Source organism: Lampris incognitus, chromosome 3 (genome assembly GCF_029633865.1).
Source record: "Lampris incognitus isolate fLamInc1 chromosome 3, fLamInc1.hap2, whole genome shotgun sequence".
NCBI lineage: Eukaryota > Metazoa > Chordata > Actinopteri > Lampriformes > Lampridae > Lampris > Lampris incognitus.
In genome coordinates this window covers 30,147,541-30,161,129 of record NC_079213.1, presented here as the reverse complement: position 1 = coordinate 30,161,129, position 13,589 = coordinate 30,147,541, and positions in this window count along the sequence as shown.

Here is a 13,589-nt window from a genome sequence, read left to right as displayed (position 1 = left end):
CGTCTTCACGGATATATACCAACTAAGTTGCACTTGATTCAACTCCTATGGATAACCATGATCTGGATGAATGAGAACATTCACAGACATTTCTCTGTACTAGTTTCAATAACAACTGCTGCTTTTTGCACAAGAGATTTTTTTTATTGATCCAAGAATAAACAAAATTGTTTAGTCTACTTGTAAGGAGATACAATCATGAATAACTTTCTCTCCGGATTACCAAATGATAAAAATGGCCCAGCTTGTTTTCAAATGCAGAAAAAAATTTGCACTATGCTCTTTAATAGTACATCAAAACCTAAGTCAGTATGATAGCTATATAGCAGCTGGCAGAAAAAAAATACTTCAGAAAAAAACAAATCAAAATTGCTTGGGAGAATAAATAATGCTATTACAGATATGTTTATATTTATGCTGAACAACAGTGAGATCCTGGATTTTACGTCAGTGAGACATTCTTTAAGAGTGACCTGGCCATTCAAGTCACTACATTTCAGAGGTAACATCAGATAAATCAGTGTGTTGTCATACCAATGGAAAGAAACATTTTGTATGGGCGATATTGTCAAGTGGGAAGAACAAACATGGAAAACAAGACAGTGAATAATACTGAACCTTAAGGAGTTCCACATTTAATCTATACATATTGAAGAGAGGAAGTTTCCTAATGTGTCAGAAAGTTCTGGGTTAGAAATATGGGCTGAAATGATCCGTGTTGTCTCTTTAATGCCTGTCCACAATTCGAGGCAGTCAGTCGAGTGATCTACTACAGTGTCAAAGGAAAGATTCTGCAGTCCCCATGTTATGCCTTGGTCTAAAACCAAACTGGAATTGAGAGAAATATCTTTTTGATATTTATGATATATCTTGGAAGCAGCAAGGTGGCGCAGTGGTTAGCACGGTCGCCTCACAGCAAGAAGGTCTTGGGTTCAAGCCCCAGGGTAGTCCAACCTTGGGGGATGTCCCAGGTCGTCCTCTGTCTGGAGTTTGCATGTTCTCCCCGTGTCTGTGTGGGTTTCCTTCGGGTGCTCCGGTTTCCTCCCACAGTCCAAAGACATGTAGATAAGGTGAATCGGCCATACTAATTTGTCCCTAAGTGTGAATGTGTGTGTGTGTGTGTGTGTCGGCCCTATGATGGCCTGGCGGCCTGTCCAGGGTGTCTCCCCCTACCTGCCGCCCAATGATTGCTGGGATAGGCTCCAGCAATCCCCACAACCCTGAGAGCAGGATAAGCGGTTTGGATAATAGATGGATGGATGGATGGATGGATATATCTTGGTGTTACACTTGATCCCAGCCTTTCCTTTGACAAGCACATTAAAGAACTCGCCGACTCCCTTTTTTCACTTACGTAACATAGCTGGAATTCGGTCTTTTCTGTCCGTGGCTGACGCAGAGACTCTTACATGCATTTGTTTCATCCAGACTTGATTTCAGTATTGTTCTGTTTTCAGGTCTGCCACGTGCTAGTACTAAAAGTCTTCAGATGGTTCAGAATGCTGCTGCTAGAATCCTAACTAAATCTAGGAAATCTGACCACATTACACCAATTCTTGCCTCTCTTCATTGGCTTCCTATCCATGTTAGACCAGAATTCAAGGTGCTTCTGCTGACTTGTAAAATCCTAAATGGGCTTGCCCCATCTTACCTGTCTGATCTCCTTAAACCGTACGTTCCATCTCCAGGTCTTCGCTCTCAAAATACAGGGCTCCTGTGTGTACCCAAAGTTAAAAAGAAGTCAGCTGGTGGCAGGGCCTTTTCCTATCGGGCCCCGTTCTTGTGGAATAACCTGCCTGCTGCCGTCAAGACAACCAGAGTCTGTTGAGTCCTTTAAACCCAAACTTAAAACTCATCTTTTTGCCTTAACCTAAAATAACCTGTACTGCATGGTGGGTCGGTTTCTGTCTCAATGAATTTGCCAAGTACTGTTCTGCCGACGAGATTATAGAGTATAGATTATTGGCTATTACAACTGTTCTCTTCTCTCACATGTCTTTTCTCTCTCTCTGAACGATGTCTTCTCCTTTCTCTTCTTGTGTGTGTGTGAATGGTGTGATGCGAGTCCCCCTTGTGTGCACGTGCAGTCTGTCCCCCTCCCAGGTCTCCATGGTGATGCTGGTCATGTGGCTCGGATCGTGAGCTGTTCCCGTGGCATCTGGACACTGCTTGGCATCCTCCTCATCATATTCTTCATATATTTTATAATTCCATTATAATTCTGTTATCCTCTTTCAAGGTTGTATTGTGTAAATTGTGTAAACGCAACATCCATTGCATGTTGTTCGTCTTGGGAGAGCGATCCCTCCTCTATTGCTCTCCCTGAGGTTTCTTCCTATTTCTTCCCCCTGTCAAAGGGTTTTTGTTTTTTTTAGGGAGTTGTTCCTTATCTGATGCGAGGTTCTAAGGACAGGATGTTGTGTTGCTGTAAAGCCCACTGAGGCAAATTTGTAATTTGTGATAATGGGCTATACAAATAAAATTGACTTGATTTATGATAGCTATTCCCACAATTAGCCCATTTAAGACCTGAAGACAGTTAATAAGCCAAGCGTTGGCACCTTTATGTGTGCACAAATTGAACAAAATTAAAATATTCACTAAGATTTTAAAAAACATGAGTAGGTATTTGGGTTGGACAATGAACCTGGACGTTAAGACATATAGAATAAGTGTTTGATTATGTCTGGAGCTAAAAAAAAAGAAGAGCAAATCAGAAAATTTCAGCTTATTTTACCTTTTGTAACTTACTTATATGGGCAGAACGGTGGTGCAGTGGTTCGCGCGGTTGCCTCACAGCAAGAAGGTCCTGGGTTCAAGCCCCGGGATAGTTCAACCTTGGGGGGGGGGTCATCACGGGTTGTCCTCTGTGTGGAGTCATCCCGGGTTGTCCTCTGTGTGGAGTTTGCATGTTCTCCCTGTGTCTGCGTGGGTCTCCTCCAGGTGCTCCGGTTTCCTCCCACAGTCCAAAGGCATGTAGGTCAGGTGGATCAGCCGTACTAAATTGTCCCTAGATGTGTTTGTGTGTCAGCCCTGTGATGGTCTGGCATCCTGTCCAGGGTGTCTCCCCGCCTGCTGCCCAATGACTGCTGGGCTCCAGCATCCCCACGACCCTGAGTAAGGATAAGCGGTTTGGATAATGGATGGAATGAATGAACTTACTTCAAATGCAATGCAACAGCAATTTGTTGCAATTTGTGCAATACAATGGCAATTTGTTGCAAAAAGTTGCAATGCAACTTCAAAACAATGTAACAACATCAAAACATAGACACTAAAACTAGATAAAATTACCATAAGTAAAATGCCATTTGGCTTGGCAGAGCAGAGGCAAATAATTTGGGAACTAGGGGGCCAAGTTAAAGTGAAGTTAAAGTTCAACGTGTACAACATGGAGAGTTGCGTGTTTCTATTAGCCGTTCACCTCCTTAAAACACCAGACGGAGACACCATATGTACTGAACAGTGAAAACTTTGCAGGGCACATGTGTAATGTTGTTTGCTCTCATTGAACAAATGAATCAATGTAGGTAGCAAACCTATAGGTCTGTAGGTAGCAAACATGACCACATTTTGAACATTATCCGCAATTATCCGTAACTCCCTTGACCTGCAATACATGTGGGCTATACTGATCGGGTCAGAAGAATGTAGTTGACCATAAACCTTGTGACAGCATTATGAAGCTACTAGTATATCTCCATACATATATCTCACCATGTTGAAACTATGGCCCATTTTAAGAGCCGAAAACAAGTGAAGTGACTGTCAAATCTGGGTCATGTTGGCTCTGTGTCTGGGCAGCTCTTTCTCTTGAGGCACAGCGTCTAGAGATCTTGTTCATTTTTTTTTCTGTCTTGAAGCGTTCAACTGTAAGTAAAATATTTGACAAGTTCAAACCTGACAATCAAAATAAAACTAACATCTAACTTCCTACAGTGAGGGCTGGGCTTTGTCAGAAATTCCTCAGAAATTACACCAGACCCTGTTATGCGTGTTTGAAATACTGATGTCCTTACATCATCTGACCTGTTTTTCTCCACCCCCCCCCCACTTTCAGCTGAACCCCTGCCCTCTTTGCAATTAAATGATCAATCAGCCCGTCACCAAGTCAGTTTTGGCATGGTGTAAATGTGTGTGCCTTGATTTGTATCTTGGAGAGTGACACCGTGTGTGTACTGATGTGTGTGTGTTCACATATAGGGGGGCTTGTTGTATGCATGTGTGTGTGTGTGTATGTGTGCATAAGCAAATGCTTGTGCAAGGACTCACGCATGCATGTGCAGATATATTTGCATGTCTTTGGGAGGGGTTCTAAGTTACTGTGGGTGCGTATTGCACTGCAGTTCTGCAGGCCTGCTGCAGCCTAAATGTTGTGATATCCTCATTAAGAGAAGGACGGCTCCATCGCAGAGGTCACCTCAAATGAGAGCATTCCAGTCCAATGCCAAAGAGGCCTTTGATGTCTGCACACAAGAGCCGAGTCCTGCGCGGTGCAGCTGACAAACGAAGCTGACTGGCCCTGCAGAGAAGGTGAACCACAGGATGTGTGAAGCACGAGACTTCTGAACCATTGACCGTGTGTGAATGCCCCAGTTAGACGGAACAGAAATCACGCACACAGAAGCCAGTGTTTGACTCGAACAGCCTGGGAACCAAACATGGAATTTAGAGGGCAACATTGGTTGAGATGCGGTGGCGAGATGTAAGGAAGAGATTTCCAACATCAGTTAAACACTGTTGTTCTCGGTGTTGATGTAGGGTTACCGTTTCCGGACACAGGGGGGCACACTGTACACAGTGTTGTCTGGGAACATATATGACCATGTTGAACTGTCAGCTACAAAGGCACAAGAATCAACTGAGGTTTATCCTTCAGTTTGTTTTCAGTAACTAAAGGAGAATATTTCAACTCATGGGTGTAGCCAAGGGGGGTCAGGCTCGGTCATTTGACCAAAACAAAATGTCCAAAAAGTCCAACTGAAGTATATTCAATGAAATCAAGTACCGTTTACAAAATAAGCTCATAGTCCCTACCATATGATGGTTTTAGGCCTAAAATATCCATTATAAGCGGCACAGTGGTGCAGTGATTAGCGCGGTCACCTCACAGCAAGAAGGTCCTGGGTTCAAGCCCCGGAGTAGTCCAACCTTGGGAGTCGTCCCGGGTCGTCCTCTGTGTGGAGTTTGCATGTTCTCCCCGTGTCTGCATGGGTTTCCTCCGGGTGCTCCGGTTTCCTCCCACAGTCCAAACACATGTAGATCAGGTGAATTGGCCATACTAAATTGTCCCTAGGTGTGAACGTGTGTGTGTGTGTGTGTTGGTCCTGTGATGGCCTGGCGGCCTGTCCAGGGTGTCTCCCTACCTGCCGCCCAATGACTGCTGGGATAGGCTGCAGCATCCCCACGACCCTGAGAGCAGGATAAGCGGTTCGGATGGATATCCATTATTTGGCGATCACTCCACCAAATTACAAATTGTGCATGCCATAAAGGATAACGTATAGCCAGAGTAGGGTCGAAGGCCAGCTTACAAGAGGTATCCTGCACTCAAAATAAAAAGGTCTACTTTATGGAAAGAAATAACTTCCCTGTTACTAGGCTGACTAAAGCCTTGTAAGCTGTTAAAGTTTGGGGATTGTTTGAAAATTTGCAAAACCTTTGGCTTGGGCTGAACCCCTGTGGCCTCTTGCGCTCTGTTCTACGGGCTATATGGCCTTTTTACAGGAAAAATAATTTCATATGTTATGCAAAGCTATTATTAAAAACATCAAATGGTTTTGGCAAATGGCATTGGTTTGTGTTAGGGTCATTGTCAATGGCCATAAACCAAAATTACCTTGCAGGTGATTGGATCAGCCTTTAATCGGCCAGAGCTGCAAACCCCATGACGTAGAACCAGAGCACCACACGAACACCATGACCACTCACAGCTCAGTCCATATAATATGTCTGTGCATGATTATTGCCGTCTTTGTAAATGGCTTTGATCAAGCTAATTATTTAGAAGAATGGTTGCTAACTTCTCCTGGCGCCATACGCAACCTTAAGCATCTGGAGGCCCCTTTCAAGAGCTATTGTGGGGTGCTAGCCCATAAAAACAACCCAAAAGAGAAAAAAATTGAGAGAGAAAAAAGCAAGGATTCAAGTTGGTTTGCATAAATAACGGTATATTTTCAGACTGAACTTAAATGCACTATGTGCAATTTCAGAATCATGGACTGCTTAATATAGATATAATCCAAACCATTCCGTTAATCATTAACTAAAACAATGATATGTTTTGTTTGGAATGAGAAGCCTCGCCCCACTCCGCAACTACTAGTCTGCATTGAACAGCACCGTTCTACGTATCAGCTCAGATGTCAGCCGAGCGCCCACTAGTGGTTGTTCTAGTGTGTCATCTTTGAATTAAGTAACTCGCCCAGGACCGGCGCATGCGCTTCTGCCGCTCTCGGCAAAAAAACAATTATGCCTCCCCGCTATTTGCAACGTTTAATGACCACGGATGTGTAGACTCGCTACCCTTGGCTAACAGGTCGAACCCTTTAGTCGACCGGTCAACGTAGTCGTCCGTGGTGCGGGAGACCCGGGTTCGCGTCCCGGCTGCTACGGCATTTCCCGGTTGCCCCCTGAATTCGCTACGGCACCATACCAATAACACACAATAGCCAATATGCCATACATATAAACTCAAATAGTCTAGTGCAACGCTGCTCAAAGTGTTAACAATATTAAAGTATGCATGACGCAATATGAGGGCATTCTGCGGATTCATATACAAATAACGCACCAAACTGGTCTGCATAGTAACCCCAGTTATCCATCCATCCATTATCCGAACCGCGTAACCCGCTCTCAGGGTCGCGGGAATGCTAGCAGTCACTGGGCGCCAGGCGGGGAGACACCCTGGACAGGCCGCCAGGCCATCTAAATTCTGTCAGCAGTCATGACAGCACGTATAGCTAATTTCCAAATAATCCAATTTCAGCTCCTCGCACTTAATAATACCCCTGCAAAGTTTTCCTACACACCACTTTCTCGTGTGCGTGCGCAAGCACATGTATCATATCATATCACCGCTCCGGGTGTGGGAAGATGCTGCGCGAATTCGCGTTTGCTGCAGCCTTACCCAGTACCGTCCATGCAGTGTCTTTGTCCACGTCTAAGTTTTGTCTTCGTTTGATGGCTGTGAGAGCTGGCGCAGGATCGGCTGGAAGGGCGGGGCAGGCTAAGCTAACTGCTAGCCCATACAGACCAGCAGTTCCGACAGCCTCACGACAGCCTCACCTGGCCGTTTACGGCGACAGAATAGTGCCAAAAAGAACTCGCGCGATAAAACATGCATTCGGGCGTATTATATTATTTCACACACGTAGATATTAACTGCGAGCGCGCAAATTATCTCTGGGCGCGCGCACTCAGAGGAAACTGCTCCCCGAGCGAGGAAAAAAATGCTGCGAGGGAGGAGGAATCTGTGACCAGCGCGCCAAACAACCACTCGAAAATCACTCCGCTCTCTCCAAGTTCATTTCTGCTCGCGCGAAGTGAATTTCTGCTCTTTCGCGCGAAACGTAAGGGGCGGTATTGGCACTTTGGGGGAGGGAACCAGGGGCGGTATTGGCACTTTGGGGGAGGGAACCGGGGGGGGGGTCGGTACTGGCTCTGCTGTGATTGGTCGTTTCTGAAGAGCGAGATTTGATTGACAGCCCTTTTCTCATGGCAGTCTGCTGAAAGGAAGAAGACAACGGCGTCTGGGCAGAGGTTCCTTCAGGTAAGAAACCCTTGGCTGAATTCGGGCATTTGTGATGAACGAAAACAGTGGCTTGTGTAAAATTTCATCTAAGTATGTTTCTGAGAAATATGTTATTGTAGCTAAACATCAACATGAGTCTTTGTATAGTCTATAACGTTATTAGTTAGTCCATAACGTTAACCGTAGCTAGCGCTAGCGAATAGCTAACGTTAACTTACAGTGTATATGTCAGGTTAACAAACATTTTTGACAAATGACTCTAAATATTGTTCTATTGTATTTAAAGTTGAAATTTTCAAGAGAAATCTCTTCTCACTACTATTTTGCTTCACTTCCCTTCATTTGTCAAAAATGATTTTTAACCTGACATAGGTTAACATTAGTTAGCGCCATGTCTGGCTGGCAACAATGAATATTAGGTTATTAACTGAACTACATTAAATAGATATTATTAAATATTATTTTAGAAACTTGCTGGTTGTGGCATTGGTCAAAACTTGATGCATGTTCTTACGCATTTCTCCCCACCCCTCTCGTTTGTGCCCTCAAACTCATAGATTTCACTGAGCTTCTGTACTAGCAGCAGCCTCTAGAATGGAGGTAAGTCGGTCAGCTGTACCACTTAGGTTAGGCTACCTACCTATGTATTAAATATCCATTGTCAAGCTGTAATATTGGAGAGTGAAATTAACTGCCAATGGAATTACTGTATGTTCACACACACTGGAATTACTGTATGTTCACACACACTGGAGTTACTGTATGTCCACACACACACACACACACACACACACACACACCCACACACACACACACACACACACACACACCTTGTGTGTCACAACACACATTGAAATGATTCATTGTTGAAATATTAGCATGTCCTGTAATGTAGTTTTAGCTTGACTTTATGTATTTATTTTTTCACTTTCGTTCTCTCTTCTCAGGACACCATTAGGAGACAAATCCTGACCCGGCTCCTGTCCAAGTTTGAACTGGGACTCACAAGAGAGCCTATCGATTTGGATTATTTTGAGTTTATGTGTAGGCAGGAGTTGTATTTGTGCAATGCGCTGTCAAGCCATGTTGCTGTACCGACAGACATAGTACAGGCCCTAGAGAACTTTTTTAGGCATGTGAGGGACCACCTTGAGAGGCAACACACTGGTAGTGTCCAGCCCGATACAGTACCTGGGGAGGTGGGGCGTCCCAGGTTTGATATTGATAGGGAATGCTTGGAGGAAGTCCTGGAGCTAGACCTCCCTGTTCCCTGCATCGCAAAGATGCTCAGTGTGTCAAGGAGGACAGTGTTTAGAAGGATGAATGAATTTGGTCTTTCTGCTAGACGTTACCATGAAATTGATTATGAGGAGCTGGATAATGTTGTGCGGACCATAAAGAATGAGATGCCAACTACAGGCTACCGCATGGTTAAGGGGAGGTTGCGGTCTATGGGTATCCATGTTCAGTGGAGGAGAGTGGCTGCATCATTGCACCGTGTAGACTCCCTGGGCATTCTCTCAAGACTGTCAGGCCTACGCTGCATTTTGCGAACGACCTACTCTGTCAGGGGCCCCCTTTCTCTGTAGCATGTGGACACAAATCATAAATTAATCAGGTTGGTACTTATGAATAATAATAGAATGGTATACATATATAGGCTATTTATTGTGCTGGTGTAGTAATTACAGTCAAAACTTTGCTCCCAAGGTACAACATTGTGCTGTTTGGAGCAGTGGATGGGTACTCCAGGAAGGTAAATTATTGTTTTGTGTAACATGGTTTGTCTCTTGAAGCTAAAAAGATATTTTTGGTAATGTATTGTGCATGACTGCCTGAAACTTACCATAACTTAAAAGAATTTGCATTGTAATTTTATAAAATAGATAATGTGTCTCAATGCTGCCACCAACAACCTGGCTTCAACGGCATTTGCTGCCTTCAAGCAGTCTACGGAAAGATATGGCATTCCCTCAAGGTAAACCTTTTTTTTAAAATGTGAACATATTTGGCATGGGATCAGAAAGATCCACTTCATTTTGATCATTTCAGTTCAGTTCTTCACCTTAATACTTTCCTGTAAGACTGAATTTTATGTGCTCAAAGCTGTGTGGAGAGGTAAATGTTAAGTAGAGGTTGTAATGGGTCTCTTGTACTTGAGTCGGTTGTATGGCACTATCAATGTTACCAGGGCACAAGTTGCCACAATAGTGTCACCCTCTTTCTAGGGATGGGTCGGAGCCTTTAAAAAGCTGACAGACTGTTGCCATGTATGCTGTATATTAACTTAATACACAAACACTGGTGTTCAGTGGTTTGGATGTTGAGATGTATCTAAGCCACACTTGACATGTTTACACAAATCTGACAAAACTTGTCGCAAACTTTGCCATTTTGCACTACTTTATGTCCTGTGCATCATAGGGTCAGAGGTGATCAAGGCATTGAGAATGTTGACATTGCCAGGTTTATGTTCACTATGCGGGGTACCGACAGGGGAAGATTCATGTCAGGAAAAAGCGTTCAAACCAAAGGTTTGTCATGTCTGCCTCGTTCATTAATTCTCTATAACAGTGCACCTCAGCGGCCATTGTGCCTTACTTATTAAAATTCTTCTGGCTGTTGTACATTTGGCAGGGTTAAAGAGATTGTATTTGTCGTTGTCATTAGAATCGAATGTCTGTGGCGGGACGTGAAGACCTGTGTCACCTCCAAATACTACAATATGCTTCGGAGTCTGGAACAGGATCAGTTGCTGGATGTTTCTTCCACAGGTTCGAACCAAAATCACTTTTACGGAGCTTGTCTGAAGAGTATTGCTAATGGCGTGAATAACATTGTCAAAAAAGGTTATTTGGTTCTAAAAACATTTATATGTGACTATTGTGCTATTTTGTGTTAGCCTTGATGCGAGAAGTCTTCAGAGGCAAAATTAATTTGAAATGTTTGACTGCCAGTACTGGCTAAAACCTAACCTTCATATTACCGAGACAGTGGATATGTATGCATTACTCATTTCATGGTTTAACCCCTGCCTTTACCTATCATGAACTCAACAGAAGACCTTTCTGTGTCCACCTGGTCTTTCTCCCCAAACTGAAGATGGACCTTGAAAGTTTTGTGGAAGGTTGGAACAATCATCCTGTCCGAACTGAAAATGATAGAACTCCTGAGCAGTTGTGGTGGCTGGGTTTGATGACCACAGATATTGACCAGCCAGAAAACATTGAGGCATGTTTTCTAAATATTGTTAAGTGTTAAAACCTTGTATAGTGTCTGATAATTGGGTCAGGTTTTGGAATCCTGTAACCTTGGGGGTGGTATTGTTCTGTGCAAACAAGTACTATTATGTCAGATACATATTCTGGGAGGATAGACTACCAGCCACAAATGCCATGTAAAATTCTGCTTTTTCTCTTCTAGGACATTGAGGAGCCAGACATTGACTGGGATATTGCCATAGACCACAATGGTGAAACAGGAGTTATTGTGGTTCCTCACATTGACTGTCCGGTGAGCGAGGAACAAAGGGAAGGTGTTCAGGCCCTCCTTGAACAGAGCGACCCGGACATGGCCGCTAGGGAATTGTACCTCCTATGCCGCAAATATTTGAGCCCGTCTTAACTCCCACCACACCCCTCAAGGACTCCCCCACCCACTGGTCTCTGGTGCGACGCTGATGAATTGTATTAATAAACAGCTCATTCACTTACATCAGCCTACCTCCTTGTGTGCCATGCCAGAAAATCTATTAGTTCCCTTGTAGATAATTTATCTAATTTAACTGTGCCTTTTAGGCAGCAGTCCACTAGTTTTCTGAATTGTTTCAATTTCAATAGATTCTTGGTCCTGCTTTGTACAATTAACAAAGTTGGGGTTCACTCCAATATGTTTGTAAATACAACAGTGTATGTAGAGGTACCTAGCTATGCTTTGCAGCATTTACTTATTCTGAAGTTTTTCTGAAGTAGGCCTATTAAAATCTGGCAAAACAAGATTAACAATAAAGCATTATTTGTAGGTCCAATGTTAAAACATCTACAGACAAACAGCAGCAGATTTGGAACATTATTGATGTCAAAATGTATGACTTGTTCTGATATTACAGGGGACATACAACAGGGTGGTAGTTGAATGTCACATTCTACCTTGTTCCTTGGCTCTACTGTATTCAATGCAATGCAAGTGTGAATGGTACATGGAACTACCAAAATTGCTTTTAAACAATCTAGAGGCAAGTGATAACTGTAGCCTATTTTGGGGTGTATCAACATTTCCCATTTAAAATTTGCTATTCAAACTTAAACACTTTGGTAATTGCAAAAAGGTCCCTAATTTAAATAACACCTTGGTTTTACTTAAACCAATTTTGGGATGCTGTCTGTGACACTACATAGCTCTAATGGATAAATAGAATTACAAATGTAGTCGTTTTATGTACAGAATTTTATTTCAAGACAAGTTGACCGGGATAAAAATAGTAAACACATTCGGCCTTCTACCATTAACATGGCTGTGCCCACTAAACTCATAGCAACAATCTACTGGCCAAGATACATTTCTTCTAGACGACCTGTTAAAATTATCAAGGTAAACAGTTTCTTGGCAGAATCTTTACTTCAAGACAGGCAGTAGAAATGTTGACAAAAGAAAAAAATAGCAGCGGAGTTCAAAAACGAAGTGGTAATGGCGTCTTCTTCTTCGGGGACTGGGAGTTCACTGTCCTGGGCTGTTTGAAAGGAGGGCTGTCAATCAAATCTCGCTCGTCAGAAACGACCAATCACAGCAGAGCCAGTACCGACCCCCCCCTGGTTCCCTCCCCCAAAGTGCCAATACCGCCCCTTACGTTTCGCGCGAGAGAGCAGAAATTCCCTTCGCGCGAGCAGAAATGAACTTGGAGAGAGCGGAGTGATTTTCGAGTGGTTGTTTGGCGCGCTGGTCACAGATTCCTCCTCGCTCGCAGCATTTTTTTCCTCGCTCGGGGAGCAGTTTCCTCTGAGTGCACGCGCACAGAGATAATTTGCGCGCTCGCAGTTAATATCTACGTGTGTGAAATAATATAATACGCCCGAATGCATGTGTTATCGCGCGAGTTCTTTTTGGCACTATTCTGTCGCCATAGCCGTTGACTGTGTGTTTTTGGTGTCGTGGTGAGAAGTGCGGGGAGGTGTGTGGCTGGGAGAGCTTGGTCTGCTTTGTTCGGTGGGCCAGGGGACCACGGCCCCTGCCTGGAGCTGCGCCCGAGGAGGAAACGCCTCGCCACTAGCCGAGGTGGTCTGGGACGCATTTGACCACATATCTTTTGTAGTGACGCTAATACGTCTTGATGCGTCCCCGACAAGAACGTAACAGGAAGATACGTCATCAATGCCGGATGTGGTGGTTGTTTTGGTAACAGCGCGCCAACGTTCGAAAAAATGGAGAGGAGAGTGTACGTGGTTGGGGTACAAGTGAACGAGATGTCTACCCTCCATTTGGGCAGAAGAACCAGTCCTGTCAATCTCAACAGCTGGAATAGTCCGTACATGTATATTAGTGCTTGAAACTTCTTAAAAACATCCGCTATTGTTTTCCCAGCTAGTCGGCAAATCTGGCGCTCGACTGAGGCCCTTTGAGCTTGTAGCGGAAGTGACGTAGACAGTAACGAAATCTTCTTCTTCCTCTTCTTCTTCGGAGTGACGAAATCTGATCACAAGGGGTCATCAGGACGCATGGACACAGGTGTAAACGGCGCTGTGTCTCGCTGTCCACTTGTGACCCGATCGCCCAAAACGCATTTTGAATCCAAGTGTAAACAGGGTGTGTGAGAGAGAGGAGGCCGAGACGAGCTGAC